The sequence below is a fragment of the Passer domesticus genome, chromosome 16 (genome assembly GCF_036417665.1).
Source record: "Passer domesticus isolate bPasDom1 chromosome 16, bPasDom1.hap1, whole genome shotgun sequence".
Lineage (NCBI taxonomy): Eukaryota > Metazoa > Chordata > Aves > Passeriformes > Passeridae > Passer > Passer domesticus.
Genome location: NC_087489.1, coordinates 4,933,063 through 4,943,835, shown reverse-complemented (window position 1 = coordinate 4,943,835; position 10,773 = coordinate 4,933,063). Strand labels below are relative to the sequence as shown.

The 10,773-nt window shown below is 44.1% G+C and overlaps 1 long non-coding RNA gene across 4 annotated transcripts; it reads right to left on the bottom strand.

The window, feature by feature from the left end:
- Nucleotides 1-863: 863 nt before the first annotated feature.
- Nucleotides 864-10,773, bottom strand: LOC135282236 (uncharacterized). 4 transcript variants are annotated; one of them, XR_010348514.1, is made up of 4 exons: nt 10,566-10,773; nt 3,830-3,999; nt 2,269-3,382; nt 864-1,905 (listed from the first exon to the last, which is right to left on the bottom strand). It is a non-coding gene; the product is annotated as an uncharacterized LOC135282236 (long non-coding RNA). The 4 variants fall into 4 exon arrangements; XR_010348515.1 differs by having other exon boundaries at nt 864-2,855; nt 3,063-3,382; nt 10,566-10,772; XR_010348512.1 differs by lacking the exon at nt 864-1,905 and having other exon boundaries at nt 1,943-3,382; nt 10,566-10,771.

Here is a 10,773-nt window from a genome sequence, read left to right as displayed (position 1 = left end):
CCTGATCAGAGAGCAGATCACACTTGGCACAGGTTGCTTTTGCCAAAAGTGACTTATAAACTGGGGGGAGGCCTACAGTGTTAGCTTGTGTGTGAATTGCCATCCACACTGCTAACCGCATTTGATCTAAAATTTGAGGAAAAGAGAGTTTTTAAAATTAATTAATTCAGCTGCAATACACAGAAGGCAAGAGTCAAAAAGCTGGATATTGGCCACAGAAGACGAGTCCAGGTGAAGCTGATATCCTCACAAGTACTCTGCAAACACTCCAGAGCAATTTATAAAAGCACCTGCTTTGCCTGCAGCAAACCAAGCTTCTGACCCTCCCAAACTTTCAATCCTGTTGTGGCAAAACTTTTGCCCAGCTAGCAGGCATAGGGAGCTGTTTTGTGACTATTTCTAAGCAATGCAGAGATTTAGTCACCCATTGTTAGGGGTTTTTTCCATTACGTTTAGATAGTTTTGATTTTGGATTAAGGATTTTGGTTTTAACATTTGCTAAATTACAGACGAACCCCAATAAAGCTCCTTGCACAAAAGCATGAAGCTTTCAAACAATTAACATTTTTCTGAGATAAAGCAGTTTGGAGCATTTTAGAGGTAAATTCACTATTTCTCATGGCTGAAAATAAATCAGTCTGTGCTAGCATGTCTCTTGCTCTCCAGAACAATAAAAATAAAAGCACAGAACAATAAAAATTTAAGTTTAAAGACATTTTCACAGTTCTCAGCAAAGCCAGGAGAGCTGGCTTTAAACCCAGAGTCAGCACAGACCTGTGAGGAACCCTGGCAGGGCAGCAGTGTTGGTTCCCCCATTCTCCTCAGCCCACATCAGATTCTCTCCCTCTTCTCACTGAAGAAACTTTCAAAATTACATTTGTTCTTTTTTTTTTTTTTTTGCTCTGCTGGCCAAGGAGAACACTGGTGCACAGGTGTTATCAGATCAGCACAGATCATGGATGTACACAGTTTCTGTATCTGATGGAGGAGTTGGTAATTAGTACTAAAGCAATAAAAAGGGGCTTATTACCAAAAATCACAGGTAGCCCCTGCCTCACTGAGTATCTCACAGTGTTTTTCTGGAGGTTTTAACTTTCCCCTGCACAAACTTTTCAAGAAGTATTTTGGGATTACAGCCAAATACCCACAGCCCAAGCACACAGGCAGGTAACTCAGTGCAAATGAAACCATTGCAGGGAGGCAGGTGAGGAAGGAAGAGCTGGGGGTGACATCCCAGGCAGTCCCTGAGCCCATCTGCCCCCACTGCTGAGGCCAGACAAACCAGCTCAGGCAGGGAACATCCCCATTCCCCACCTGTCACTGCCCCAAACACTCCCTTCCCTGACACAGAAATAACCAGCAGCCTGTGGCAGGTCTGTCTGTGGTGGGTGCTCTGCACAGAGAGGTGCAATTGTGAAATTCCCCCCAGTGCTCCAACACTTGGCTGCCCTTTCCTGCTCCCTCCTCTCCCCTCCAAGAAGTTTCTTTTCAAATGTTATTGTATTTGCACCATTAATGTCACCATCTGAGCTCCTCAACCTGCACACAGCAGCCCTTAGAGCGTGGATTTATTATCCAAATGCCAAGAGTCTTGTTATCTCTAATGAACTTTGGGAAGCAGGAGGACTTGTGCATGATGGTCTGGGTTTATTTACCCAGCTGGCATCTTTTAACTACTGAAAAATGTTACCCCTTTAAATCATGCAGCCCCAGATATGTGTGTCTGCTTAAAGCTGGTAACTCTGCTGACAGAACACGTGGTGACCCTTCCCCAGCACAGATGAAGACTTTCAGATATTAAACAGGATCCAGTTTCTTCGCCTGGAATCACTTTCACAGCCAGAAGTCTGAATTATGCTAGTCCAAAGATGGGAAATCTGTGAATTTGCACTGGAGATGAATTTCCTGAAAGAGCAGGAATACATGCATGTGGACACTGAGATAAGCAAGCCATCCACTTCACTTTACTACAAAAATGAGCTGTATATTTTGATCACTTAATAATTTCTCCCATTCAAACAACTTGATTAATTTAACCTCTTTGCAGCAGCAAGTCTTGCTATCCCACAGATCCCAATTCCACAAAATATGAGGCAGCTTTGTGGTTGAGCAGGTAAGTGACACACTGGATGTGTCACATCATAAACATTGGCTTTGCTCAAAAACTGTGAACTTAATACTTTGGTTCGCACATGCAAACTATTAGTTTGGGATATGGAATACTGCTGCACACAACTTTAAACTTTATAGAAGAAAAAACTTTCATACCAGCAGGGTTTTATAGTCCCAATTTTCATCTGAAGTACTTGACATAGAGGCGTGAACACAGCTGAAACAAATTCACTTAAGATGTTACACACTTCCCTCAGATTGCACATGTGTTTAAGGGTTCTGCTGGGCTATGGACCAAAAATCCAGTCATGGAAATCCTTCTGGTTCGCTCTGAAATTGTGTTTTAGTACTTCTGGCCCGTCCACACAGAGGCTGAAGTTTCTGACAGAGGTCTGCAAAAGCGGAGATAATGTTCTCCACAAAATTCCCCCATTTACATGGTGGGGCAAGGCCAGCTGCAGAGCAGAAAAAAGGTGGTGGGAAATGTCCCATTCCAGCAATACCCCCCAAGTTCAGCCTGTTTCTCTTCTGAAACCAAAAACTTTGGAGATCAAAAACTCTTCTGCAGAGATGGCAGGTACCACAGCTTCCTCACCAAGTGAAAGAGGAGAACAGCATTTCTGTGAGCAGAAACAGCTCGCAAAGAAATTTCTGTGGACAATTAACTGCACCAACTCTGTTTTCTTCACAAGTCTTTACAACCCAGCAGGCTACTCTGACACACAGCAAGTCTTCAGCTACCTCTGTTTGTCCATACAAAGTGTAACATTGTTGAAAAAAAAAATAGAGACAGAAAAAATAATTTATACCATTTTCATGCCTGTAAGAAAACAAACAAGCCCCAAAACCAGGACTGGCATAGTTATGGCTTTTTGGATAATAACAGTTCTTTTTTGATCACAGTCGTCACCCAGCCACCACCATATCCAAACCACTCAAGGTCTCACCACCTCTTGCTCATCCCTTTAGATGCCAAGGTGCATTTCCTCAATTCCAGTAGCAGAAGTTCCTACAGCCACTTCCAACTGGACATGAATTCATCATGAAAAGTCATTTGCAAGCCCAGCATTCTTTGGCTTGCATTGGATGTGGAGCAAGTGAAGCATCACAGGAGGAAAGAAGTTTCAAATATTTTTGTTGTAGTTGATGGTAGCTGCTTGCCAATTCTTTACATTACACACAACTTTCCAAATGAAAAAAGAGAATAAAGTGAACACCTCCATATATATAATGATGTGTATATAAATTTATTGTGAGTATATTGTCCACCCTGAAAAAAAAAAAAAAAAGGACATAAGTAGCTCAAAAATTAATTTGGGTTGTTGTGCTTTTTTCACTTAAGTCTTTCTTTGTCTTCTAGTCCCTGAGTCTTTACAGTGGAGCCAGATCACATTTTAAAGCCATTCTCACAAACCACAGTTACTAGAAATGCTTCAAACAAAAGCCAAGATTCTCTTGCAGTCCCTTGCCTTCAGGACCTGGGATAATAAACACAAACCCAAATATCCCAAGGCTCAGTAAAAGCACAGGAACAAGCAGCACTGTCTCCATTTCAATGTTAAAGGTATTAAAAGCCCTGGTCACTAGAGGGTATAAACCAAACACTACAGGATCTGTGAGTGGAGATCCTATTACTCAGATGGGTTTGTGAAGCTCTAATTTTATAGCTAAAACTAGAAAAATAAATATGTCCTGCAGAGTGTTACTGGTAACTCACCCGTGGCCAGGGATCCTCCCATCTGGGCAGAGGCAGCTGTGCCAGCTGGGTGTGAGCTCCAGAGGCTCAGCTTGGCTTTTTGGGATGCAAGATCCAGGCTGGTCCTCTCTTGGACTTCATTGGCCAACTTCAAGAATTCTGACTGGTTTTCTTCCAACTCCTCAGCTTCTCTTGAAAAACAACAGAGGAAAAAATTGGGGGAGGATTTAGAACAAGATGGGTATCTGGGAAGAGTTTAAAAGCCTCAGGTAAATGAAATGGGAGTTGGCACACTCAGGTTTTATCATCAATTTCACCTTCACATAAAGTTTTACAGCTGCAGATGACCCAGCCAGCTGCCCTGTGCCCCTTGCCATGGGCGTGCAGGAGGTGCCCTGCTCCCACATCTCCTGCCTTTGCACAGGTGATTATTGACCCAGCTGAGGTGAAAACCTTGGGTCAGTTCACTGTAAGAGACGAGCAGAGCTCTGCAGGGATGGGGATTTGTCCATTTGGGATGTGAATTCAGGACTAAATTCTGCACCCTGGTGTGACAAACACCAGGCCCTGAGCATCACTTCCCACCACAGCCAGGGATGTGCCTGGGCTCAGCCACGTGGAGGGACTGTCCCCGCTCTTGTCAGTTGTTACCTGACTGACCCTGTGCCCACTGCCAGGGGTGGAATCACTGTGCACCAGCTGCCTCAGGCACTATGAGATGGACTGAGGGTTCAAAGCAGCTGATTGCAGGAGTTTGGGGAAAGAGCCAGTCCTTTCCAGCACACTGCTCTGCTGGCTGAGCTCAGAGCTGGAGCAGAGTGAAGCCATTGCCAGTAAAACCCAGCTGGCTCTCCCTGGCACTGATGGTGTGTTCAGCAGCATTAACCCCCTCCTGATCAATGGCTGACTCCAAAGGACAGCCCCTTCCCTAGAGGATCTCCAAGACCTCTGCCACCATTAATGCCTTTCACAGGATTCTCCTCTCCCCTTTAAAAGGAACAAACACAAGTTAGGAGGAGGCCAATGCTGCAGCACCATCCAAGGGAACGAGCTGGGAAGGAAAGACAAGAGCCCTGACTCGCAGCTCTGAGCTGCAGGTCAGAGTTTCAGAGGCTCAGCTCATGGCAATAAACATCCAGCCCTCCAGACTGGGTTACCCCCTGAGTATCCTCAAAGTGCTAAAAATAAATCTGAAAAATAAAAGCTCCTGCTGGGTGCACCAAAACACAACAGGCATCAAATTGCATTAGAATGTTTATATTGAGGGAAATTGCATCCTGCAAACTTAAATTATCTCTCTCCTCCCTCTCCCCTCCCACCTGCCACAGCCCATTTCCTATTATATTTTTCTAACAAACCAATAGATGCTTGAAATCATGGAAAGCCATAAAGAATTGGAATCAAATTAAGTCTACATTCTAACTGCATTAGGTGCTGTCAAGCATAGTTTACTCACTCTTCACAGTTCTATCTAGAGGCTAAACAATTTTGTACCCTTTCTCTACTAATCAAAACTGATTACTCTGATAATGGACCCCTGACGCTGAACACTTTATGAAGGTAAATTATGCCATATCGAACAGGAAGGGGAATGGAAAAATCACCCAGAGATAAATAGGCCTAAAGATGCATATATTGATCTCCCACTCATTCCTTCTCTCTCTCTCAATGTCTCTATGGCTAAAGGTTCAATCAATACTTCCAGTGCTGTAATGCCATCTTTTATAATCCCATCATAATTGGCCGTTCCCATCGCATGCCCTCAGATTGGCTTGAGCTGGGGCCTTTTAGAGCTGGGATCTTTTGTTCCTTTCCTTCCCAGATCAGGTAAGTGAAGGGGCAGATTAAACCTGGCCCCAGAGGTCTCTGAACCAGGACCTGCCTGCACACCGGGGCAAGGGGAGAGCAGGGATGTTCAGCCACGAGCTGGAATGGCTGGGAAATTCAGCCAACAATCTTCCCATTCCTTCACCAAGGAATGCTCAAGTACAAGCAGCTCTTATGCTTGAACACATTGATTTTTGACTGTGAGAGACAATACACCTTCACTCTTCTGGATCTTCAAAACCCTTCCTGTCCCCAGAGGAAAGGATGGCTTTGCTTTACAAGGTTTATCAGTTAACAGAGCAAGCTGCTCAAGGGAAAAGAAATGCTGATTTGATGCCTACCCACCATGAATTTCAATAGTTCTGGACTATTCTGTCAGAGGACAAAGAACAGAACTGCTTCCCAGCCCTGTCCAAGCCTCAGAGGTCCCCTGGGGTAGATTTATGGTTCTCAGGGATCAGGGTGTTACAGAGAGCACAGCACACACCTCTAAAGGGGAAAGGTCTCTGAGAGGGTTTGTTTTTACTGTGGAAAACCTGTGTTTGGTTACACTAGGTCTGGCTGTACTGGTTTCCAAACACCCTCCAAAGCTTCTCCTTGATATGCCACCAGAACAAAGTCACATTATGCTGGGGTAGGACCCCTCTGGTTTTGATCCATCCTCCTTCTCATTCCACTGTAAGAAGATGCTATGCTTTCACTGAAACCAAGAGCTTCCCAAAGGGTGGTTTCAGCTGCTGGGTTCACTGCTCCCTCCCCAGGGCAGAGGCACAAGTGCTGGACTGTCTTGCAAGGGCCCCACCTCACTGAGCACAGCTCTGCTCAACAGTGGAAACCTCTCTGTCAGAACAGCCCAAGATCCCCCACAGCCACAGAGGGCAATATAAGCATGAAATTCTCTATAATCACAGGTTAGGGCATGATGTGAGCTTGTGCAGATGTCAAGAAACCTCTTCTTGGGAATCAGGTGGCAAAAAAATAAGTAGAAAGATAAAACAAACCAGCAAAACTGCATAAAAGCACATGCTCCACAGAATAAAAATGAGCCTTGATAAAATTCCTGAATTGCATCTATAAATATCCCATGGAATTCCTTCACTGCACCTATAAATATTCCACATGTAACTCACATGTGAGACAGAGCCAGGTTATAAGTTGTGCAGCTTTCTTTGTCTGAGATGTTTAAGTATCACACAAAACAAGGGGAAGATTTGTGGCATCACATACAAATTCTGCTAGACAAGGTACAAACTGTTCTTTGCTACCTGGACATGGCCAAAGGATTCCACCCCCCTTATTAATTCAGAAATTTAGACTGCTGCGAGTGTTTAAAGACATCACAATGAACTTGATGAAACACAAATAAATATTAACAAAAGCTTGGCTGAACAGATACTGGGCTAAATCTTCTGACCTATCCAGACTTCTTATTTGTGTATAGTAAGAATGAATACCCCACTCTCCCCCCTCACAAAATGTCCTGTCTTCTCCTCACCCATGTAAATAAATCTCCAGGAGGCCAAAATATTTGCATTTCACTAGAACGGGATCCCTGACCCCAAATTACACCACAGGAAAGCACAGGGAGGATCCCTGTGGGAAGTCAGCAGGACCACTCTGGGAACCTCTTGATCAAGAGGAAAAAAGGAAGCAGTGCTCTCTGAAGGCAGGTTACTGCACACACACACACACACAAAATAAAAAGGATGCATCAGGGTTCTGTTTCCCACCATGGTTACACCCAGCCCACACAAGGCCATGGAATATCCTAACAAAACCATCATGCCTCAGGGGCAGATGTGCTTTACTGAACACCAATGTGCTCCACCAGTGGAAGGGTTGTTGCAGAGCTACATCTGCTCTTTGGGTAAAGATTGCTGCCCTGAAAAATCCACAGTTATCTTCGGCTCCAAGAAAAGAAAGTTACTGCTACAAAGAGTTTGATTTGTTAAAGTAACTCTTGAAACAATCGGGAGATTTTGCTTATCAAGGATGAGCACAGCAGCTTGGATCACACCTCAGAAGGCCTGTAACACCTCCTCAGGTCTCACAGGGAAATGGCTCACTTCAGAACAACTGTGGGCTTATTTGTCAGATTATGTCCTTTAATGATTTAGACATGGGGTAATTGAGAGGTGTTTTAAAAATTTTTATTCTATATTTAGACTCATGTGAAGGGTGAGACAATACAGATGTTATCATTTATGCTATTACAATTAGAAGCCAACTATTTTTTAATTACAATACACTATAAGTGTTTCTTGGCCTGTTAGTTTTGGCCAAGAAATATTTTCACTAACATCTTTATTTTCACTAATAACCTAGAGCAAGGGATTTACTTGTGTTTCCACATTTATTGGGAAATATTTAGAAATTCAATATTTAGAAATTAAAACATGAATAACTGGCACTCAGAGGTGAAAACAACCTTAAATCTCACCGCAGTCCCCTCCCAAGCAAACAGCACACACCAGCAGCTGGGGCTGCCCTGGATGCTCAGCAAGGTCGTGTCCTCCTCTCCAGGATGGGATCCCCATCCCACAAATCCCCCTGCAGCACCCCTTCCCTGCAGCCCTCCTCCATTACTCACCCACTGGAAGCAAATGCAAGGAGCAATGATAATTAGACAAGTACAAAGAGAGGGTGGTGCTGGGCACGGTGCCTCCCCCTCTAGACCTGGAAGTCCCCATGCCCACAGGACTCCAGGGCTGGCACATCAGCCCCTGCCCAGCTCCTCGTGTCCCTCAGCTTCTCCTGGGACTGGAGCTCAGGGAAAGGCTCCACGTGAGCAGCACAGGAGGAGGTGGCTCAGCTTTGGGAGGGGGCACAGATAAAGCAGTTATGGGATGGAGCCCGGCTCCAGAGGGGCTGTGGCACAGCCACACCCTCACCTGCACCTCTCAACACCTGCAGACAAGCTGAGTGGGATGTCTGAGCTGCATGGAAAAGTGGGTGCTTGAAAGGCAAGGAAAAATTCTTTATTTTAAGAGTGGATGTAACAAAACCCCTGTGGGATCCCGCTAGCAGAGTTAACTTCAGGTATTTAGGGAGAAAAGCCTTCTGCTCTTGGGTGCAGGAGCACCTTCCTGCACCTGGGCTGCTCCAGGGTCATCTCCCTCATAATATTCCCTGTCTGCCCAAGCCCCTCACCCGATTTCCTAGGGAATAAAATTATGAATTTAACAGGCTCAGTAGAATATAAAACTCAACAGGGTGGGCAAGAAATACCTGTGCACCCCACAGTCACATGCCCAGAATCACTGAGCTTTTAAAAACCTTCTGGTTGAAGGAAAACATCTGAAAACACCAAAAGTAACACAATTGTACCTTTCTGAAGGGCCAGAGGTGCAAAGGGTTGTGGTGGGGTTTTCCTTTTTTCCCCACTACATGCTCGAACTTGTAAGGCTGGAATATCCAACAGAAAAGAAAAATCCCAAAACAGACACCAGTTTTTCTATCACATGAAGGGGTGGGGAAATGGGGAGAGGAAGAAGTCAATCATTTTCTAAACCTTTGCAAAAGTATTTCATGAAGAAATGAAATACTCCATTTTATACCCTGCAAATGTAATCAATTTTTCTCTCCAAAGTTCTTATTTAAGATTTTTTATGAGGCTTAGCAATCACATATTGATTTAATTAAATTAATCTCTATTTGCTGGCTGATCTGACCTTGCTGTTTATAAAATGGGCAATGTCCCAGTTAAATTTTGCAAACATTTCTAGTGATAACCCTACCCACAAAAAAAGGAAAAATACAAAATAAAAACAACAACACAAAAAATAACCAACAAACAAAAAAAACCACAGTCTTCTGGGTTTAGGGTCTTCCAAGAGGATTTTAAGGTGCAGTTGTTTCTGCTACCACAGAAACCTGGTTAATCCAGCAATTCCTTTAACCTCTCTTTCCTACAGCTGAGCAACATAAATCCCATCTCCTCTGTCAGCTTCCTTTCTGGACTCTCCTGTTCCCCAGAATTCCCTCCTCTGGGGCCTGGCAGTTCCTGAGCTGAAGTTATTCACAGCACAAATGCTTTCAGGGCTCTACATCATCACCACTGCAGGGACCTCACGTCCACCCTCACTTAGCAAGCCAGTATTTATTTCATCTTCCCTTCCTGCTTTGCTCCACAAGGGAGAGGGGCAAAAGCCAGAGGAAAGACAGAAGACAGGGGAAGTTATCTTTCATAAAAAAACTAACAAAAGGGTGGAGTTTTTCCTTTTCTTTCCCAAGGAGCTCTGTTTTCCCAGTATTCAACCACGATAAAGGCAGGTAAAAGTGCACCAAGATAACAGTTCATGTGAACAGATAATGGTGCAAATGCTGGGATAACTAAAATAGCTCAACAAAATAACCTAATCAGACCCTCTCTGTTGTTTCTGACTGGTTCTGGGACACTGCCCTTCCTAGACACACCAAGAACTGGAATAAAAGGGAATTTGAGCATTGAAGAGGTCAGGCAGAATATTTAGTTCCTAACTCACCTATTTCTAAAGTGTGTGAAACAGCAAAGGTTTTGCTAGAAGACAAAAATAATAAACAAAAGGAGCTATTCTAATTTACTGGGTTTTTTTCATTGCACAGATGCACATCTAAGAATTATTTACTCAAAATCCACACACCTGCAAGGGACTAGCTGGACCTGTATCAAACCTTTAAGTTAGGTATTTCCCAGCAGAGAACATCCACTCAGGAACTGCACCCATTAAAAACAGGAGAGGTGAAAAGACTCTCCTGATCCCTCTAATTCCAAGAAGTGGGGGGGTTTCCTTCTTATTTAACATGCAACACCAAGACTCAAAAATAAAGTTATTCCATTCCCCCCTGTAGCCAACCACACAGCCTCATTCATTTCCTCTGGTGCCTTATCCAGGCAACACTTTTAAACATTTGCTCTTTTTACATCTCTCCTTTCACACTGTCTGCTCACCATTAGAAGTCTTTTTGAAGTGTCTTGGGGTTGGAACATTTGGACAGTTCCCAACACACAGCGGTGCCCAAACATCTTCTTATCCAGCTCTGGGACAAGTTTTAGTTCATGAGGTGGTCAAGGATGGCTGCAGGTTGTGCCCACACCAACACAACAAGCTGACCTGAGCCTATTTCAAACAGGAAATGAGAGCATTAAGTCCTCCAGG